The 22,933-nt window shown below is 37.2% G+C and overlaps 2 long non-coding RNA genes across 8 annotated transcripts in view; one reads left to right on the top strand and one right to left on the bottom strand.

The window, feature by feature from the left end:
* Positions 1-22,933, top strand: part of LOC142009464 (uncharacterized) — a 63,574-nt gene that overhangs the window by 10,189 nt on the left and 30,452 nt on the right. For 6 of the 7 annotated variants that reach the window (XR_012644483.1, XR_012644478.1, XR_012644484.1 and 3 more), the window contains one exon: positions 1,534-1,737. This is a non-coding gene — a long non-coding RNA (uncharacterized LOC142009464). Of the gene's footprint in view, positions 1-1,533; positions 1,738-17,573; positions 17,714-22,933 lie in introns of all 7 variants that reach the window. The other variant, XR_012644485.1, reaches the window with a different exon arrangement.
* The window catches only part of LOC142009458 (uncharacterized), a 107,612-nt gene that overhangs the window by 58,827 nt on the left and 25,852 nt on the right, over positions 1-22,933 (bottom strand). The window contains exon 2 of the long non-coding RNA XR_012644474.1: positions 9,432-9,476. This is a non-coding gene — a long non-coding RNA (uncharacterized LOC142009458). The remainder of the gene's footprint in view (positions 1-9,431; positions 9,477-22,933) is intronic.

Genomic DNA, 22,933 nt, shown 5'->3' with positions numbered 1-22,933 from the left:
CCAGGATTCTTGTCAGTTATTTTTAAAGTTTGTTTGTTTGTTTGTTTTTTGCCTGCTCAGAAGACTGGAGTCAGCAAACGAACAGATAGTATGGTATCTGTGATTCCAGTACAGCCCTATATTTATATTTGGTTCTAGTGCATCAGCTGGTTTCATAAGTCTTATAGTCTTTGTTTTTGAGAACTGCTAGTTACTTCTGTATTTGTGTGCATGTTCAAAAAGGGCATGGAGAAACTTCTGAAAGTTTCTAGGCGTGTATCAGCTTGGAAGGCTACATTCATGATTCTATTGACAGTGTCCCTTGTCTAGTGCCACCAGTTAAATTTATTTTATGGTGTCCATTACAAACCTGTTTTTAAAGAGTTTGTAGTTTATATATGAAAACATGATCACTGTTGACGTTCCCCTGAAAAGACTCAACCTAGAAATGTTCTTTTTTTAAAAAACTGAATGTAAGTTCTGTGTGAACAGGGAATGAAAGATGTTTATTTGTTTAAAATGACTTTTTGCACTTCCTGTATCTTAAAACATCTTTGATTTAAAAGATTAATTTTAGCAAATAATCAACAGATTTTTGTTTTTATCTATTTTTTGTTTAAAAAGGCCAACAAATTTAATTTTAAAAAGTGGCTTGTGCTAAACTGATTTTCATGACAGTTTTTATTACCTACTTTTTAAGGCCCTGAGCTTGGAAGCTGCTTAACACAGTCAGGCTGTGTCTACACTTGCATTTCTCTATCGAAAGAGGAATGCAAATGAGGGAAATCAAAAATTCAAATGAGGCACTGATTTACATATCTTGTGTATCACTTGCATAATCTCTTTTCAAAAGAGGTTCTTTCGAAAGAAAAGAAACAGTTTTGATGGGGCTCTTTCGCAAATAAACCCCATCTTCGAAAGAGCCCTTTTTCCTATTTTGTTTCAGGAAGAAGGGTTCTTTTGAAGACAGGCTTTAATTTCGAAAGATCTGTGTCTACACTGCTTTTTTTCTTTCAAAAGAATCTCTTTGGAAAAGAGATTATGCAAATGAAATATGAGATATGTAAATCAGTGCCTCATTAGCATATTTGATTTACATAATTTGCATTCCTCTTTTGAAAGAGGAATGCAAGTGTAGTTGTAGCCTCAGACCCCTACACAAGCATGCAGCCCATTGACTTCTTTGGGACTCCAGGCTGGCTCAGAGAGATGCCAGCATAGTTCAGCTTCTAGGCTCAGCGCATGGATCGGTACTTGCAGAATAAATCAAAGAAACTGGAGTCATTAACAATTATGAAATGTGTTAAAATGTGTTTAAATATATATTTGTACGATATAACAGTAAAAATTCCCTTGATGTCACAAAATATTGTATTAGTTAATGAACATGTCCTTAAGATATTTTTCAAACTCATATTTTAAAAAGGAATTAAATAAAAGACAAATACTGACATGCAAATTAAAAGATCCTAAATACTACACATAAAAGACTCTGAGAATACATAAGGGCACATAAATATATATTTTTAAAAATTTTCCTACCTATTTTTGCAGGTGTGTGAATGAGCACAACCCCCTCTTTCTTGTCATTTCCACAAAAGCCCAGATCCTGCAGTTGACTCTGCCTGGGTGGGACCATCTTGAAGTCAGTGAGGCACCTCACTGAGTCTGGGTTCTACCAGTGAGAAGTCAGTTGAATGATGGGGGATCTAGTGTGACTCTACAAAGTGTATTTTGGAGCCTGCTTACAGAGATAATGTAAGTCCTATTTTTTCCCAGATTTTTTTTTCTTTTATGTGCTAACGGGCATGAAATAAGACTACTAAAACATTAGAATATTTTGCTTCGAATAGTTTAAACTTTGTGCTAAAACTGTGACTTTGGAGTTAATCTCATTTATACATACATTTCTAACTGCGTTTTCTTTGCAGTACGTTTGGTAAATTATATATTACTTCTCTCAAAACATGTCATTCTTAATGGCATTAGGATTTTGTAGATATTGGGTCACAAAATCAAAAAAATGTACACTGAAATTATTGAATTTTCCAGTGGTTACTAATATGGCAATATTTTAAAAGGACTATGAGTAAAAATGTGAATTGGGAAATTTGAGTTATGTATCCAAAAGATCCTCATTTCACTTACTGTTAGAAAATATATCTGGCACATCTACTAGAGAGCTTATTATTCTCTGGTAATTTACTGTCTAAATGTGGGATATAGAAGAATTGCTCCTAGATTTGGAAATGTGAATTTGTTTCTCTCTGCACTTTTCATAAATATTAAATCTATTGCTCCTTCTAGACACCAGTATTTGTGTATTTATAGTGTCAAAATTTGCTAATGTAATTGTTTTCTGTTGGTTTGTATGCAGGAATGTTAATAAATGTGCACTTGCACTATGTATCTTTGTGAAACTTGGTTAAAGTAAACAAAACTAATCCAGAATTCTGAGTGAATTCCATCAGGTATACTGATTAAACTGTAAACTACTTGGTGCAGGAATTGTATTTTTATGGCGTCCATCACACACTTAGTGCTTAATAACTAATAATACTTACAATGTCATATGCCATTGTGTTCACATAGAGTGATTACAGATACCTATATCTGCAATGCACATACCCTGTAATTATGAGTACAATCACTACCAACACTCCTGCTTTTATGTTTAAAAGAGCCGAAGTTCTGTATGAGTGTTCTCTCTGTGTAATTGTTGTGATATTGTAACACTATGCACCTCTTGTGAAATTCTTTATTTCCCTTTTGCTATCCAGACAGCCAGCAGAATGTTGTGAAAGAGGTCTCATTCAATCAGAGAAGAGAGGGAACAAGTGACAGAGTATTGTAATTAGACATTTAATTAACTATACTGGCCCTTTAAACTTAGATGAAGGCCTGAAAGCCCTGTTCCAGGAACACTGGAATAAACAATAATGTCAGGAAATGGCAGAAGCTGGAAGAGAGGAAGTGTTTCTGGGGAATTAGTAGCTGGATGGGGGTAAGAAACCCAGGACACTGTCCCTTTAAGGGCACAGGATTTGTAGTTCTGTAATGTGGCATGGGGTCAGGCACTTCTCTTTCACAGCAAATGTGAGGATCTCTTTCTATGTAAGAGAGGAGTATATATGTTGCCGTCTCTCTGGGAACAGGGGCTGCTGATAGGAGAAGAAAGCCAAATCAAGAAGGCTGAGTTTCCACTGGGGAGGGCCAGGAGTGGCAGCTTTTTGAAGATCAGACTGGGGAAGAAGAGATGCAAGTGTGGTAGAAGAGCTTGAGCTAAATGTGAACTTTTGGGCTATGGTAAAGGATTTTATTTTGAGGATTATGAGGATTGTTTTGAACTGTTTATATTATTTAACTAATGCCAGATAGGAGAACAGTGTTAACCATGATAAAGGCTATGTGGAAGTCTTAAGAGGCCCTAAAGAGGGAGATTAGAAGGCCATAGCAGAGTTTCTGCTAGCCACAAGGAGGTAATCGGGAGTTGGCTGCCATGGTACAAGAAGATTCTATGATATTTGTGAATGATGGTAGAGAAGGGATGGGGGTGAGATGGTCTAAGGAAAAGCATATGTGAAAGCAGCATGAGTTGCCCCAAGAGTAGAGAAGCCAGGAATAGGTATGTGACAGAACCAGTACTGGAGAAGTGAAAGTTAATAGAAGAAAAAAGCCAGCAAAAAATGAAGAAATCAAGCAAACCAGAAGAAAATAAAGTAGAAATATTGGTAAAAGAGAGAAAAACAGATGGTACAATTTACTTGAAAGGATAAATTAGCTCCTGGTTACTGGTTGCCCTCACTACATTACAGAGCTACATGTTTCAGTTGGACACTGATCTGCAGTACCATTGGGTGCTCCTCAGGGGCAGATTCAGTTGTTACTAGCAGGATTCACAAAATTACATGCTCCACACCAGTTTGGGGAATGCTGTATTAGATGTACAAAGACAGTCATATAAAGGATTTGGAAAATCAGCTTACCATGGGCAAATGCCTGGGCAAGTCAGGGTATTATACTACTAACTTGTAAAAAATCAATATTTTCATTTAAAAATAAGCTAAGTTTATAGCCCTTCTTCTTACAAAGATAACCTTTCCAGTATGAATCAAATGTAAACTGTCGTGTCACCTTCTTTACTCAGCAGACAGTTTTAGTGCCTCTGCTTGTAGATTTGTCAAATAGCAGCAGTATTAGTGAAAGTCTAATCAGTTTCACATTGCTATTCAGAAACCAGTAGGCAATGGTGACTGCCAGAAATGTCAGTTCGCTGCTGCTGTCCTGGAAGATCGTGAGCAGATGCAGACACTGAAGCTATTTACAGGGGAAGAGAACCTCAGATATTGAGGAGAGTAGGAGAGTGCTCTTCCTTCAGCATTTTACAGCCACCAGATGACTTGAGGAGGGATAGAGGAATGGAGATCTAAATACCCTTGTAGCAGCCAGAATGTTGTAGCCTGTGGGAGAGGAGATAGAATGTTCCTTACCCTTTTCAGAAGTTATATGGGGGTGGACCTTCAAATTTATAAGATGCCTACTAACTAGCTACTGGTAGTCTCTAAACATAGTCCAGGAAAAGCATTCCGGTAGAAAGGTACCTTTGATTTTCCTAGAAGCTGATGGTAGAGGAAATGGCATTCTTATGACAGCACTGCTCCTAAACCTCACGGATGAAGTCCCCACACTCTTATCTTTCAGATCTACCTCTTGATTATGAGCTTTAGTTTTCTAACCATCTGGTTTTCTCGCTCTGACCACCCAGGAATGAAAAGATAAAACATATCAGCTGCACTCGCTGGAAAATGTATCAGGCTTGTGAATGTAATATACCAGTTCATGTTGCCACATACTAGATTTTAAATAAATGACGTATTTTAATACTTTTAATTTTGTCATTATTAACATGCATAAATTGTCTATACAAGTACTAACAAATTTTAATCATAACCTGTACCCTTTAAAAGATCGAGTTGTTATTAAGTAACAGAGAGGTAGCTCTGTTAGTCTGTACTCAACAAAACAAAATAGCATATATGTAGCACTTTGAAGACTGGCAAAATGATTTATTCAGTGATGAACTTTGGGTCTGTCCCACGAAAGCTCATCACTGAATAAATCATCTTGTTAGTCTTTAAAGTGCCAAATTTTTGCTGTTCAATTTGTTATTTGTGAACCTCTTGTCATTAGCTTATGTATATTTTGTTCAAATTTCACAAATGGTAAGCATGCATTAAAATTATTTAATTCTGATATAAGGCTGTCTGTAACTTTTTACTGTGGGAAGTATTTCCCATAGAGGTTGAACCTTTCTCATCCAGCACCCGCAGGACCTGAATGGTGCTGGATGAGAGAATTTGCTAGACCACATTACCAGCACATTACCAACACTTCCACGGCTTACTGAGTTCTTAGAAGACATATAGGCATAAATTACAGCTAAATAACAGCACTGAACACTGAGAGCCAGGACTGGTGGCTGGAAACAAACATTATGGACCACGGGAAACTTGGTCACACCAATGATAAGTGGTTGTCCGGCTAATTAAAATCATGCTAAATTATGGATTTTGCCTGGTGAGAGAGTTCTGGATTAGAGAGGTTCAATCTGTACTTTGTTTCTATGTGCCACTAAGCTTGGGAATTCTGTCCTTTTCAAAACAAAGTATTACACATCTATGTGCTAGGAGTAATTTGAGTTATTTGTGTTACCAAATATGTTAATGAATGATTAATATTTTACAGATATTATTATAAGTGGTATTAATTGTCGTCTATCTTTACAAAAATCTGTTTCTCAGAATCTTAGAGTCTAGCATATTATATGGAGTTTAAACAAATTCCTGAAAACAAAGTTTGATAAAATGTAAACAATGGCAATTTTAAAAAAATTGGGAAGTTAGTACATTCCCTTTTTCTCTAAACAATTTTCTTTTATATTTCTGATTTGTGTATCTTATACACATAAGGGGAAATGAACATTTGTACATATTTTCATGTTGAAAAATATTGTTTTCATGTTGAAAAATCTGTTATCTGCTCTTCTGCTCTTTGCATTTTTCCAAGCTGTGCACTTCATATCTTTCTTGAGCTTTTCCATAAAACTTTTTTTTCTTCTTACGGTGATAAGTTTCCCACATCTATTCTTTAGCTATAGAATATCTCATTTTTTGTCATCTCCATATTCCTCTTACATGCTAACTTTTCCAATCTAGGATCCAAGTTGGCAAAATATTTAAGAACGTGTTTAACTTTAAACATTTGCTTAAGTCCTGTTGACTTCAAATTTGAGCATATATGTTCAGAATGTTATGCCCTTCCTTGAAATTGAGCATTAGTAGGGACAATCCATTATATATTTATTTATTTATTCTTAGTACATATTTATCATTTTTGTATCTTTGCTTCAAAAATATCTTCTAGTTCCCAACATATTTCCTAGTGCAAAAAGCTATTTCCTCATTTTTCTTCTCATATAGTTATTTTTCCTTATTTCCTTTCTTTACATCTTATATAGTGTACCTTAATGTGTGATAATTTGTTTTCTTTATGATAAAGTATGTTGTACTTTGTGATATGTTTGCCTTATTAAACAGCTGAAGAATATCCTTTTTTAGGCTCTCATTCTTTAGGGGATCCACACAAGTAGAGTAGTTTTCTTACATGGATTCCTTTATAGGATTGTGGGTCCTATATTATATATCACTTTGCATTTTTATTTTTTGCACTATGTTTGTAAACTTAGATGGATGACTAAAGTCAGATACGCAATTACATGACTTCTTTACAATTTCAGGTAAATGGTTATTTGATATCAGTGTCCTTTAAGACCTCATATTACAATAAATAAGTGTGAATCCAGTATTAATCTCTAAAAATTGAATCTGCTGTTATTGCTTGTCAGATGTCATGTTAATCTTAAATATTCTAGAAGCACATGCAGTACTGAGTTATTGAGTATTGAATATTGAGTTAAAATACTTAATCAAAGGTACTGTATATTGCACTCAGTTATCCTAAATAGTGCAGTAAACTCATAAACACAATAAATTATATAATCATGTAAGTATTGTATCAAACATTAGTATTATTTATAAAATGACAGTTACTGTGTCACATTTAATAATATCTTTTAAAGGAGGACATTGTGATCATAAAGGCAAGGGAGAATTTCTATCACTTGATACGGGTAACAAAAGATTAATGTTTTTGTTGTCTGTGTTTTGTTACAGAAAAGGGAATACCATACACTTTTATTCAAGATTTTGCCTTAACTCTTAACAATTTTATTTAAATTTTATTTAATGTAAAATGAGTTGTTATTGTGCAATGAGCAGTTTATAAAATATTTAAAGACACAAATGATTCAGGATTGAGTACCGTACTTTTAAAAAACAGCTTATGAAAGACAGAAGTGTACTTGTATTTCATGTGTAAATATTCTTTTAGGCTACATCTAGACAGCATCCTTATTTCAAAATAATCTATTCCAGAACAGCTATGCCAAAATAGCTATTTCAAAATAGGGCTGCTACATGCAAAATATATTTGAAAATAGCACTTAGCCCATATGTGCAGACTATGTATTTTGAAATAGCTATGTCTACACTAGCCCCCACCTTTTGAAAGGGGGATGCTAATGAGACACTTCAGCAGATGCTAATGAGGTGCTTCCATGAAAATGCAGCACCTCATTAGCAAAATGTTGATGGCAGTTTGTAAGTACCACTTTCGAATTGTGCACCGCCCATGTAGACAGGGGTCATTTGAAAGGTTCCCCCCCAATCTTTGAAAGCCCCTTATTCCTATTTGGTTTTAGGAATAAGGGGCTTTTGAAGTCTGGGGCTCCTTTCAAAGACCTCCATCTACACGGGCAGCATGCAATTTGAAAGCAGCACATGCTAATGAGGCACTAGATGTTCATAGCAGAGCCTCATTAGCATCTGCTGAAGTGTCTGATTAGTATCACCTTTTCAAAAGGTGGGGGCTAGTGTAGACGTAGCCTTAGGCTGTGTCTAAACTAGCATACCTCTTTTGAAAGAGGCATGCAAATGAGGGAATTTGAAAATGCAAATAGGGTGCAAATTTACATACCCAGCACTTCATTTGCATTTTCTTTCGAAAGAAGAAAAGCGGTGTAGACATGGCTCTTTTGAAAAAAAATAGGAAGGAAGGGTTCTTTTGAAGATGGGGATTACTTTAGAAAGAGCCGCGTCTACACTGCTTTTCTTCTTTTGAAAGAATATGCAAATGAAGTGCTAGATATGTAAATCTGCACCTCATTTGCATTTTCAATTTCCCTCATTTGCACACCTCTTTCGAAAGAGGAATGCTAGTGTAGATGTAGCCATAGCGATTATTTCAAAATAGTGTCTGTTCTGAAATAACTTTTTTGAAATAGGTGCTATTTCGCAGTAAGCACTTTCCCCTGTCTGAATAGCACTTATTTTGAAATATCAGCGAGGCAGCCATGTTAGTCTGTATCTTCAAGAACAACAAGAAGCCCTGTGGCACCATATAGACTAACAGATATTTTGGAGCATAAGCTTTCATGGGCAAAGACCCGCTTCACATGCATCTGATGAAGCAGGTCTTTGCCCACAAAAGCTTATGCTCCAAAATATCTGTTAGTCTATAAGGTGCCACAGGACTTCTTGTAGTTCTCTATTTTGAAATAGTTATTCAAAATAGGTGGTATTCCTCCTGCACTGAGCTTTGCTGTTTTCAAAATAATGCACTCACTATTTCAAAATTATTTTGAAATAATGTGTTCGTAGTGTGGACGACAGAAAAATTATTTTGAAATAAGAGTTATTAGCTCAAAATAACTTGTCTGTGTGGCCATAGCCTTATAAAAGAAGAATAGCAGAAGCGCTAGTGTTAGGTCAGTCCTGCAAAGGTCACTGTATATCTTGTTCTTTGGGCAGATCCTTTTACAGGAAGAGGATTCAGTCCTACTTCCTAAGGTTATTATAGAGTATTGTTCAAAATCCAATTAGCGAACCTTATTGTCAGAGTGTTAACATTTTGCAATATAAATTTGTTAATCCAGGAATAAAAGAATATTAATGTTAATAAAAATAATTCAGTGTCCTTGAATAATATGTGTGAAAAAAAGGACTGTATTATAAGGTGCTTCCTTTGCACAACAAAATATTATCTGATCACAAGTCGTATTAGGACTATTATGGAAATATACCTATCTCATAGAACTGGAAGTAACCTTTAGAGATCATTGAGTCCAGTCCCCTGCCCTCAGCAGGACCTATCACCATCCCTAACAGATTAAAAAAAAAACCCCAGATCCCTAAATAGCCATCTCAAGGATTGAATTCACAAACGTGGATTTAGGAAGCCAATGCTTAAACCACTGAGCTATTCACCTGCCCGGAAATATATTGAATATTTAAACGAAGTATAACTATAAAAGGATAGACTCAGCATTAAATTACCTTTCAATACAGGATGAACAACCGTGTACAAATTTCTTTCATGACCTGTAATAAAAAAAGGAGAAAAGAAAAATTTAAAATAATAAAATATTAAGACAGTAAAAATAAGTTAATCTGTGACCCTTCTAGTCACATGTTTAGTTCAGCTACAATCTGAATTATTATTTTAAATGGATTTGATGTTAAGTAAGGCTCTGACTACACAGCAGGTGCTATTTCAAGATGCAAAGGAAACCCGAAATAGCAAGGCTCCGGCTATTCTGGTACCCTCATCGTATGGGTAACAGATCATATGGAATAGCCCCAAATAGGCAAAAAGGGACTTTTGAAGTCAGGGGGGTCTTTCGAAAGACCCTGTCTACACGGGTGGTGTGCGTTCAGAAAGTGGCACTTTCAAATTGCACGTGGCTGCCATTATGCTAATGAGGTGCTGCATATTCATATCATCACCTCATTAGCATCTTCCAAACTGCTTCCTCTTTTTTTCTCCTGTTGTATAGTGCTGTAATTCTTAAGATTATGTGAAGTCTTCAATGTAAAGCCATTGTCCAGGTAGTCCAATATTTAGGTTTTGAGTTTTGAATGTCTCTTCTAAGGCAGGGTTGAGCAAAGGGGAGAGCAGGCCTCTTTACGGGGGTATGAAATTTTGAAAGGGGAGCACAGCACAATTGGCTGCTAGCTCTCAGCTATCTCATTTGAAATGTTGAATTATGTTACTGTTTTTATGTATGTGTATTCATTCTTATATACCGATTAATAAAGTCTTACATTCTACAGACTAATCTTCTTACATATCCCAAAAGTTTTGTTTTGTTTTATTCATATTAACCTAACTGAAATTTCCATCCGTTTGGATTACATTGGACAGGTTTTGAGGATGGGATGGGGGGTGTTCCTAATTGCAGAGACGAAAAGCGTGGCCCAGCATAAAAAGTTTGCTCACTGCTGTTCTAAGGTATGTTGGAACTGACAGGATTGTCTGGCTTCAGTTTGATACATGAGACACGCTAATTGCACATACTTTTGTCTCTCTCACTTGGTATCATTGTGTATGTCTCACTGAACGTATAACACACTGATTGGCCTTCAGGGGTGGAGCAAAGTTCTTCTGATTTGATCATCTGGGCTGCATCTACACACAAAGTTTTTTCAAAAAAACTGGAACCTTTCTGAAAGAACCCTTGGAGCAGCTACACACAAAAAGCACTCTTTCAATCCGAAATGAAAGGAACACAGCACTTTTTCCGGTGGCCCCCTTCCTCTCACAGATGAGGAAGAGCAGCTTTTTCCAAAATATTCTTTCAGAAGAAAATGTGCATAGATGCCCTGGAGGCCCTTTCTTTGAAAGAACAGTCCTCATGGGGCTGATTTTTCCATCCCCAGCCCATTCTTTCAAAAGAGCGGGGAGCTGAGTGGACTCTATCGAAAGAGCAGATTGATTTTTTGGTCTGCTTTTTTGTGTGTGGACACACTCTTTCAAAAGGAGTTTTTTTTTGGAAGAGATCTTCCGGAAGAACTTTTTTTGAAAGATTGGTGTAGTGCAGACATGCCCTTAGGTGTAGACCAGGCCGCTTAGGGGTTGTGCCTCCCAGATTTCCTTGGCTGACATGTGGCAGCTCTGCTAGTGCCATAGAGTGCTAGATGGTGGGATTATTGCCATGCCTCCTTCACATCCCTCCTGGGGTGCTTTGCACTGCAAGAGGTGCTAGTATGTTCAGCCCCTTTTGACACCAATACAGTGTCAGCTCTTGTATCTGGTCCCTGCACTTTGGCCCTACAGCCCCTGTATCCACACTGGAGATATACATAATCTGGCCTTTCTAAAATTTCAGAGGAAAAAAATCCCTGAGTTTCATTATATTTAATTACAAGCATCCTGTATAATTTAATTCTAAGACTCGCAGAGGGCATATTTTTTCATGTATTTTCTACATTATTATCTATTGTATTTAATATCAATTGATGAACTCTTAGTGTAGGACTCTTATAAATCTCAGATACCATGGTGATGGGGCACATTCAAAACACCAGGGATGATAAATTTTAAAAAAAGGAGAGTATGTTTATATAGATTTATACTTTCCAAGGCCAGAAGGAACTATTGTGATAATCTAATCTGATTCCTGTATACGAGGCTATATAACTTCCCCCAAATAATTCACAGAACGTGTCTTTTAGAAAAACATCCAAACTTGATGAAAAAATGCCTGTGATGGAGGATCTGTCACAACATTTTGTAAATTGTTTCAGTGGTTAATTACCCTCAGTGTTAAAAATATGTTTTATTTCCCCTCTGGTTTTGTCTAACTTCAACTTCTGGCCATTGGAACATATACCTTTCTCTAGTACACTGAAGATCCCATTTGTTTCCTTTGTAGGTTCTTACAGACTATAATGAAGTTACCCTTTAATTGTTTTTGATTAAGCTAAATAGATTGAGCGCCTTGAGTCTATCACTATATGGCATATTTTCTAATCTTTTAATCATTCTCGTGCCTTTTCTGTAGATGCTCTCCAATTTGTCAACATCCTTGTGCTGTGGAAATCAGAACTAAATACTTTATTCCATCAGTGTTTTACCAGTGCCAACTAGAGAGATACATTAACCTCTTTGTTAATGTTACAGAATAAAGAAACCCAACAATGATAAGATTCTTACTCTAAATATATTTAATATTATGGTGCAAATAATTCATAATTTCAGACTTACTAGTTTATTAATAGTTACTGCCTTTCTACTGACTAGCATCAACTTGTTTTGGTTTACTGAACACTTTTGTGCACTTCAGCATAGTAAACATACGTAACGTACATATACAAACCACGCTGTAGCATAAACTGCAGAACATTTTCTCTGCTCAGGCACATATGCTATTTCTTAAATTATTGTGTTTTAAGTAAAATATGATGCCTTAATAAATACACTTTAAATCTATGCTTATGATCAGCAAATACCTAGTGAACTGCAAGTTGTTCATTACACCTGGATTAAAAAAACATTCAGTTAGCAACATGACTTTGTGAGGCTCACTTCTCCATAGTATAGCTACAGAATCATCCTGGCAGAATAATTACCCCTTCACTTTCATTTCATGGGATACCTAAAGTATTCATTCACTGATTTATTGCTGAGAATAAATGTAAGTAATTAAAAACTTACAACTTAGAAGAAAGAATATTCTAATACAATCAAGGGATAATAACTAGTTTATCATACTTTTTGTTAAGCTCTAAGTTTATTCTTCCCTTGGTCATCCAGGGTAGGCTTGCTCTCCCTTCCTCCCCCCCACCCTTCTTTTTTTTTTTGCCTTGGAAGAGAACATCTATCCAACCACCAAAATATATACTGAGATCAACATTTAGTTGAAAAACTAAAATGCAAATTATAATACTCAAATACTAGTGGCACACATGTATGCTGAGTTTGTACTTAAAAGCCTTACAGTACAGGCTTTATTATCCGACATCATCAGGGAATGTGTGTGTGTGTGTGTGTGTGTGTGTGCGTGCGTGTCTTCCGAATAATCAAATGTGCTAGTTATTCGAGCAAGGGCTGCCAGCACTGCTCCACAAAGCAGCCGCCCCATGGCTTCCATTCCCGGCTGGGCAGCGAGCCTCGCTGCTGCCACTCCAGGCAGATTCCAGTGTATTGATCTCGCTGGTTATCCAGATGCCGGGTAACATGGTTTTTACTGTATAAACTCACAAATACGCATTTGTGCAATTTCTCATTTATTTATTTCACTTTAATTTCACTTTTTAAAATAAAATATATCAGACATCTCAGCCTATTTTGAAATGATCAGGCTCAAAAATCTTAGAAAACATGACTTTGAGTTTTGTGAAACATGAATGTCTCAGAAACAAGTTTTGGGACTTTTTAACAGCAATTTTAGCATTCCAAAATAGCCACATAGATTTTATTACTTCCCACAGAAAATTGAATTCCATGCTAAACGTTTTGTAACAAACAAAGGGAAATATTCCCAACAAAGTTAAAAGAATATTTTAAAAATAGTAACAGGGGGTATTGGGGTTTGGGTGTGTGTACTGTAGAAGAGATAAAACAATCCTACTTATAATGGCACAACCACAAATCCTAAAATAATGAAAACTCTGCTCTGAGAAGGCATTTAGTGAGATATTAGGTTTTGGCCTAATTCTTGAACTCAGGAATTGTGGCCAGTAGTTTATTTGTTAGCATTTGCCTTGCAATGATTGTTAAATGCCCTGGCACACTTGCCACTTGATCTGTTTTCTCTGTTTCACCCCTGTTCTTTTCTGAATGTTTTTCATCATCTTGTTTTTCTGTTTTCCCCATTCTTCTGAGCTTTGGCTACGCTCTTCCTTGAAGCCTCTCTTTTGTGTTCTTGGCTAGTTGCAGGCTTACGTGTCTGCCACTCCTCCCTGGTAGAGAGAAATAACTTCTAATTTGGAAGATGGAAGATCTTTTCCTTTGATGTTGGTGTCATTAGTTTCTCTTTAGAAGAGACAGAGCATAATGTGTTGTTTTAATGAATTTTATATCCATTGAATCATTAAGAATTGGGGGAGGGGTGTTGAGTAAGCATTCACATTGCACTTCCCATCAGTACCCTGCCCAATCCACGGAAGCTAATGATCCAACCAACGGACTAAATTTGTTGATGAATCTAAGTCACATGCCACCAGAGGTGCATTGGGCATACATTAAGAAGATAAAGAGACTTCATTCTTCTGCACGGAAGTATAATGCATTGCTTGCCTAACCATCTTGTAATTCAGAAGCTTTTACAGAATTATTAAAACCTACCATGAAAACAATAAAAATCCATGAAATATGTCAAAATGCTTTACATGGAACAAAATATGTGACATAGTATTAGTCTTTATTCTAGATATGATTGTAAAAGAACTGTTTGATTAGATTTTTCTGAAGTGTATATTTCATATCTTGTTACTAACCCTGTTGTTCTTCAGACAGTTCGAATTATTTGGTGCTAAGCTATCACAATGACAGGTGTCTTAAAAATCTAGAATGAATTTGCACAAGCACAGAACTTTTATGTTATACATATATATTTTGGACGTGAAAAATATTGCCATTAAGGGTGGCTTCTCATGTCTGAAGAAACAGAATGGAATATTGACTTATTAGAAAATTGGAGGTATGGTTGAGAATTTCCTTTATGCTGGCTGAAAGATATTAATAATGTAATATTAGTAGGTGAGTGTATGGTACTAATGCCCATCAGAAAAGCAGTTGCTTTGCCAGTCTAAGGCTGTGTCTACATGAGTAAGGTCTTTCAGAAAATCAGGCCCTTTTTTGAAAAAACATGCGAAGCGTCCACACACAAAATGCACTCTTTTAATCCAAAATTGAAAGAATGCGGCTCTTCTTCCAGAAGCCCTCTTCTGCTCCTAGATCAGAAAGAGTGCCTCCTTTTGAAAGCTTCTTTTGAGAAAAAGCATGTGTAGAGAGTCCACAGGCTCTTTTTTCAAAAGAGCAGTCCTCATGGCACTGGATTTTTTCAGTCCCTGGCCTGTTCTTTCAAAAAAGCGGGGGCTGTGTGGATGCTCTCTATCTAAAGAGCAGATCGATGTTTCAATTTATTTTTTGTGTATGGACATGCTCTTTCGAAAGATGATCTTCTGTCATCTTTATTCATGCTGAGTAGTGCATTATTTGGTGAATAGTCCTATTGTCATTTCAATGAAATTACTCACTAAGGCTATATCTACACTAAAGCAGTCTTTCGACAGAAGTTACTGTTGGAAGATATCTTCCGACAAAACTTCTGTTGATAGACCATGGCCACACATGAAAGCGGGATCACTCTGTCCATCCACTCTGTTGACACAGTGTGGCTGGACTGCACAGCCACTCTCAATGGAATGGTCAAGCAGACAAGGCACAGCAGACAGGGCTGTCCTGGTGACCTGGAAGCCCTGTCTGTCAACAGAGGGCCCTCTGGAGAATCCACATGGCTTTTTTTGTTGATAGATTCTGTCGAGAAGTGCGTTCTGCCTCATAGGGGAGAGGGTGAAGGCTGTCAACAAAAGTGCTGAGTTCTGTCAACATACTGTTGACAATACATTTTTAGTGTGGATGCTCTGCAAGTTTTGTTGACAAAACTCTCTCTCTAGTGTAGATATAGCTAATGATACTAGTCAGTGTGAATAAGGTAGCAGAATATCTCCTGTAGTATCTACAGAATAGCAAGCAAATAGAGAAAAATAATTATATGAATTAATGTGCGTAAAGCCTTGGTTTATAGGCAGTATTCACTCACCAATGAACATATTTAATATAAAACCACAATTTATGATTTGAAGTGGGAGGAGCTAGGAGCAGCTGCTGCTGCCAGGCCATGGCAGAGAGGGAAGGTGCCACTGAGAGTCAAGCTCCAGCTGCCGATACTGACTCCCCACACCTCTAGGCTAGGCAGCAGGACCTAGCTGCCATCAGCTGGGGCAGCCAGAACTCAGCTCTGAGCCAACCTTCCCCTCTCCTCTGCTGGAGAAGGAAGGCACCACTTAGATCCAAGCTCTGACTGGTGCTACTGACAGAGGAGCCACTTCTTGCTGCCTGACTCTGGGGTGGAAGGACTCAGTAGTACCAGATGGAGCTCTGCTCTGAGGGTACCTTCTCTCCCCACCATGTATTGTCTGCTCCTAGCTTCTCCCCTCACCTGCAGCTGAAGGTGGCCTAGCTCCACCCATTCTCCCTTATTGCCCTGCTGGAGCCACCCACAACAACCTCCTGCCTGCCTTCCCAGCCGTCAGACAGATGCATGTGTGTGATGATGTCATTCTGTCACCTTGGAAGAATTTCTTTTTATATATAGAGAGATTACACAAGTACATTGAAATGACTGTGATAATACACTGTCCTTCAGAGATGGAACAACCTCTTGAAAATAATCAAGAAACAATAGAGGTTCATAAACAATTTAATTACAGGAACTGATCCTGACAAATGCCAGGCAGCAACAATTTCCATTGGATGGGCTTTGCATCACAGACTTAACTACATTATAACTATAAAAGGATACATTTCTATATAAGGAAGATCGGGTGAGGGCAAAGTAATTTGTAAAATTCACTGTGCACAGATGCTGAAGTTCACATAGGTGACACATACAGAAAGAACAGTTAAAATGAAGGAAGCATAAACCATGGGGGATTTAGGATATAAGCACGTAATATACTATTTAATCTGGGATTAGGAAACAGGTAATACTTGTGGATCTGATATTAAGTATGTGAAGATTTAAAAATAATTGAAAGAGGAATTTTAATTACATATAAGAAACTTAAGGTTTTTTCAAGTAGACTACAAGAGGATAATTTCTTAAGCTGTGTCTGCACTTGCATTACTCTTTTAAAAAGGTACACAAATGAAGGAAATTTGAAAATGCAAATGAGGCACCGATTTACATATCTAGCACCTCATTTGCATATTTTCCTTTCAAACGAGCTTCTTTGGAAAGAAAAAAAGCAGTGTATTTGGGGGTCTTTCGAAAGTAAAACCCATCTTTGAAAGAACCATTCTTCCTGAAACAAAATAGGAAGAAGGGTTCTTTCGAAGGTGGGGTTTATTTTCAAAAGAGCCCCATCTACACAGCTTTTTTTCTTTCAAAAGAAGCTCTTTTGAAAGGAAAATATGCAAGTGAGGTACCAGAAATGTAAATCAGTGCCTTATTTGCATTGCTTTTCCTTCATTTGCATGCCTCTTCCGAAAGAGGAGTGCAAGTGTAGACACATCTTTACAGTATTTTAAAAACAGAAAAAGCAATGAGGACCAATGCAATCCCAGATCTGATATTGGCTAACAAAGAGAAAGTGGTGATATTTCTGAAAAAGGAAGGAATTTTGGATCTTATGATCTGGAGCTTAGACTGTTTTTTTCTGCAAGTGATGAAATATAGAAATGTGTAACTGTATTAAGAAATGAGGGAGAAGAAAAGCAAAAGAGTTTTTTTTTTAAAAAGTAGAAACCATGGTTTTACAAGAACACTGCAACAAAATATAAAGATGTAAAAAAGCATGGCTGAAATGATGGATGGTGAAAGAAGTGAAATTATTTAAATAAAAAAATGCAAAATGCAAAAGAAAAGAGACTGAAATTATTAAATTTATTATTACTGTTGTATAATGCAGATATGAAGAGGAAGAAAACTAAAAAGAAAACTAAGAATAAAATTATGCTGGTGGGGAATGCCCAGTGATAGAAGAAAAAGCTTCCTTCAAAATACAGACACATTTTAAAAAAGGAACTGCTAGAAAGCAGAAAGAAGCAAGTAAGAGTTCCTCAAATAACTCAGAATTTTACAGTTTTTTCTTTGTTTTCAGTAGTGTATACCAACTTTAAAAAGGAGATTTTTTTGCAGGAAACACGGACTTTACTGTGGCTAGTGAGGTCATAAATCAAAAGATAATCAGAAAAATACAGAAAATCATCTGAGACATTAAGGTTGACATTCCCTCCTCCTGTTCTAACCATTTTGCACAATGCATGCAGCACAAAGAGGCTGGAATCTGAATCTAACTAGCCATTTGAGAATTCTCCTGCTGCAAAGCAGTTGCCTCCACAGCCCAGGCATAAAGGGTACTTTAAGGACTTGACACAAAATGATTCTTGCACTCCACCAATTTTCAGCTGCATGTGGTTCCTTATGGGCCATCACCAACTGGCATAGAGTAGAAAAGCCTGTAGGCTGCATGTGGTATATATGACTATGGCCTGGTACTAAAGGGCTAGTGACAAAACATCAGTATAAAAATGACCTCATCCTGCAGTGAGATGAAGAAGGATATTGGAGTAACATGTAGCAAACTAAATATGTCATAGTGTGTGTGAAGGGAGAAGCCATTCTTATACTATGGCTACGTCTACACGTGAAGCCAACATCGAAATAGCTAATTTCGATGTAGCAACGTCTACACGTCCTCCAGGGCTGGCAACGTCGATGTTCAACTTTGACGTTGCGCGGCACCACATCGAAATAGGCGCTGCGAGGGTATGTCTACACGCCAAAGTAGCACACATCAAAATAAGGGTGCCAGGCACAGCTGCAGACAGGGTCACAGGGCGGACTCAACAGCAAGCCGCTCCCTTAAAGGGCCCCTCCCAGACACAGTTGCACTAAACAACACAAGATACACAGAGCTGACAACTGGTTGCAGACCCTGTGCCTGCAGCATGGATCCCCAGCTGCCGCAGCAGCATCCAGAAGCCCTGGGCTAAGGGCTGCTGCCCACGGTGACCATAGAGCCCCGCAGGGGCTGGAGAGAGAGCATCTCTCAACCCCCCAGCTGATGGCCGCCATGGAGGACCCAGCAATTTCGACGTTGCGGGACGCGGATCGTCTACACGGTCCCTACTTCGACGTTGAACGTTGAAGTAGGGCGCTATTCCGATCCCCTCATGAGGTTAGCGACTTCGACGTCTCGCCGCCTAACGTCGAAGTTAACTTCGAAATAGCGCCCGATGCATGTAGCTGCGACGGGCGCTATTTCGAAGTTAGTGCCGCTACTTCGAAGTAGCGTGCACGTGTAGACACAGCTAAAGTGTGGTAAAACATATAAAACTAGGGAGTCAATGAGTTAACAGTGTTACTGTACATCATTTTAGTGTAACTGACCTAGAACAGTGCATGTACCTTTGATCCCAATAGCGAATGATGTAGATAGTTTGGGGAGAAAATGCAACATCAAGAAAATGTTAGAACAGCATCTCTGAAAAATTGCTAAATATTTCTCATCTACAAATAAGATGATTTAGAATGAATGCGATTATTCTTCAAAATCAGGAAGGAAGGAAGCATATTTCACACTTTCAGAATACTAAAGGTGAAGGAGACATGGTCCAGAGTCAAGGAGAGAAAAGTCAAGGCCAGATGTTAGGAGACAGGTGTCAATAGTAAAAGCAACTGCATAACTGGAAGTGGCAAAATACCATAATGGCAGATAGATATTCAAAAATAAGGTAGATAAGACATTAAGGAGAATACAATGTAGGTGAGTAGTTCTCCAAAAATTCCAGAGGTTTGACTAGATGAGCTAAATGACCTTTTCTGGACTGTATCTTGCATCTACCATATATGCACCAAAATGGAGAGCTCTGTGGGGAACAAAACAGTACTACAGTATAGCACTGTGATGATTTGACTTTTATTAGCTCTTGTGTCAGAAGATGTATATCACTGCAAACAACAGCAATTATAAAATGCATCAGAAAATGTAGGATTATGACAGTCAATGGTACAAGAAATTAAAAATTTATACATAAACAAATAGAAAAAAGAATCTTGCAATAACTGTAAAGGTGTTTTACTTGGTAGGTACTGAAGTGGCTATTCATTATAAAATTTTAGTGTGACATCTCATAAACAGATTGGGAAAATAAGGCAGTCAACTAAAGAGTATGTAAGTATTTTACTTCTCTCTCAAAATGCCAGTCTAATTAATCTAAACCTGCTTCAAAATGTTTGCACCTATAATTCTTTTCAGGGAAAAAACAATCAGATTTAGAACTACAGGGGCAGAGATCCTGAAAAAAATGGGAGGAGCTATGGCAGAGCATGTAAATACTTAAAACTAGCTGCAAGTGTAAGTAGCAGAACTTTGCATTAGAAAATCCTTCATCCTAGCAAATGCTAAAACTACATCTCTCTGGTGTTTGGATGCTATATTGATAAATAGACTAGATTAGCTAGAAGAACTACTAACTTGTAGGAACACATTAAACAAACCTATGCATAGCCTGTATTTATGAATACTAAAAACCAAAACCTAACTACAGAAACCTCATCTTAGAAAACATTTCCATATATGCCTATGGGTATGGCTTGTTGGTCTATGCAAGTGAAGAATGACAAAGAAGCAAAAAATCAAAACTAGATGTAGTCATAGGCCTTTGCCCAGCAAGGTGGGTTAAATTACAAAGCCTGTAAACTTAGATAAGTTTCATATGTTTACCATCCTGATTTATGTTTTAGTGAATAGAGCAATGGAAGCCTCAAGTGACTTGACCAGATACTTAAGATAAATTAATGTCCGAGCCATATTAGCTTATGTTTATTTGGGACCTTTAAGATTTTCACAGTAAATAATTTGGAGATTCTTGAGAGAAACTTTGGGTAAGCAAGCAAGTAAGAATAAAGAGGACTTCTGCAAAACCATGAATTTAGAAATAAAATGTCATGAAAGACTACCACTGCAACATTTGGTACACTATTTTGGCTTTCTTTGCTCACAGTTCTTCTGTAGACAGTAAACACTTTCCTATTCAGTCAGCATTCTATCGTCTGGAACTTTCAGATAACTGGCATTTTAACCATAAGTAAATTTTAGTTACATTTTCCATAAGTACAGTATATTGAAAGTAAATACAAATAAATACAGCAAATACAGTATAAGTTTACAGTGTGCAATACTATCTTTGTAAATAAAGGACCTTGCATACATTTGTGCTTGTTTCTTAATATCTAATCTAGTTTTTCTTTACTGTTATGTATTGGTAAGCATACCTCTCTGTTATCCAGAATATTTTAATATTTGGCAACCTGCCAGTCCCGAGGCTGCTGGATATGAAATATTTTACTGTAGTGTGGAATACTGCAGCCCAAAACTGTTGAAAAGTATGCTCAGTTTGGTATATCATTATTGGTTTGTGGTTAAATATAATCATGTGACAAGGCTCTAGAGCGTGCTCTGATTTTTTACATATTTTGTTGTGTAACTTTACTCATTCTTTTATATAATGATAGACAGTTTGAAATACATGTTGGCTATATCTACATTACAGTGATCTGTTGACAGAAGTTACTGTCAAAAGAGATCTTCTGGCAAAAGGTCTGTTGACAGATTGCATCCACACACAAAAGTAGGTTGAAAGAGCAATCTGTTCTGTTGACAGAGAGCAGCTAGACTGCCCGGCCGTTCTCTTGACGGAGTGGCCAACCAGAAGCTCAGCAAACAAGGCTGTCCAGTGAACTGGCAGCCTTGTCTCTCAACAGAGGGCCCTCTGGAGCATCTGCATGGCTTTTTTGTCTACCGAAACTGTCCACAAAGGTGTTATTCCTCATTGTGGAGAGAGACAGAATGTTGCTGGTGGATGTGACGAGTTTTGTCAACAGACTGTTGACAAAACACATTTTGTGTGTGGACGTGTGGTGAGTTTGTCAACAAAATTCTCTAGATGTAGCCATTGAATCAGCAAAAAGCTAGTTAAAAGGATATTTCACGCTAAAGATCAGTGCATACACCAGACTAAGAGGATGAAAAAATCTGTGAGAGGCTGAAAAAAATCTGTGATCCTTAAAGCACAGTGGTGGGGGAGGGATAGCTCAGTGGTTACAGCATGGTTCGAGTGGTCTTGTAAAACTGTAAGTGTGAGCTCAATCCTTGAGAGGGGCATCCAAGGGGTCTGGGGAAGGTTGTATATCAGGGATGGTGATAGGTCCTACTGTGAGTGTAGGGGATTGGACTCAAAGACCTCTCATGGTCTCTTTCCAGGTGTGCAAGATGTGTATCTCCATGTGACTCAGCTACATCTGGTCTATGGTTACTTTTACTATAAACACTAACACCCTCTATTTTCTTTTGTTTTTTCTTGGTAAATAATGGTAGTAATACAAACAAAAGCTAAATACAATAAAAATATCTATGCCTCTGATCCCATGACAAATTAATAATGAAATAAAATTAATTAGTTGCACTGAAAAGAATGTAGTTCATATTTCTGTTCTAAACTTTCAGATTTTTCATTTTGCGGCACACACAAACAATATTAAAAATATGTGTAGTGCATGTTATCAGCATCCATGCCTGGGATGTGTTCTAACCTGAATCACTCTTTCACTTGAGCTGGAACATAAAGTATATGACAGAAGAATATAAGAGCAGGGCTACTGAAGAAATAAGAATAATCTGCATAAATTGTTCAAAGTTTTGATTAATACATGTCTGTGTATTCATTGCATATGAAGAAATTCATTCTGAAGTTAGTGAAAATGAGAGACTTATCTAATGATTTGTTACTGTGTGAAGTTGTACCGCACTTCACCTCAGGGAAGCTCTATTCCCTGCCAACTTGATACGTAAAAACCCAGAGATCACCTCAAATCTTGGTATCCATTTTGACAATGCAATGCGTAATCTAACTTTATTTGTTTTTAATTGGAGGACATTTATTCATCTTGTTCAAACCTAATGGTGGAAAAAGTATCTATTGAAGATTTCAAAATGTTTGTTACCAAAATCTGTATTGAGAAAAATATATTCAGTTTGATATATTTGATTTTGGAAGTCTATTTTATCAGTAATTGAATGTGTATTATAACCAGTATCTCTTTATTTTGCACATTATGGCTGCATCTACACTTCCTCTCCACTTTTGGAAGGGATATGTAAATACAGCAGATTGAAAAAGCTAAAGAGGCGCTGATATGAATATTCAGCACCACAGTTGCATAATGGCAGCCACTTGCTGTGTTGAAAGTGCTGCTTTTGAAATG

This window comes from Carettochelys insculpta, chromosome 1 (assembly GCF_033958435.1).
Source record: "Carettochelys insculpta isolate YL-2023 chromosome 1, ASM3395843v1, whole genome shotgun sequence".
In the NCBI taxonomy this organism is placed as follows: Eukaryota; Metazoa; Chordata; order Testudines; family Carettochelyidae; genus Carettochelys; species Carettochelys insculpta.
The sequence above is the reverse complement of the archived record's forward strand: the minus strand, read 5'-3'. Positions and strand labels throughout refer to the sequence as shown.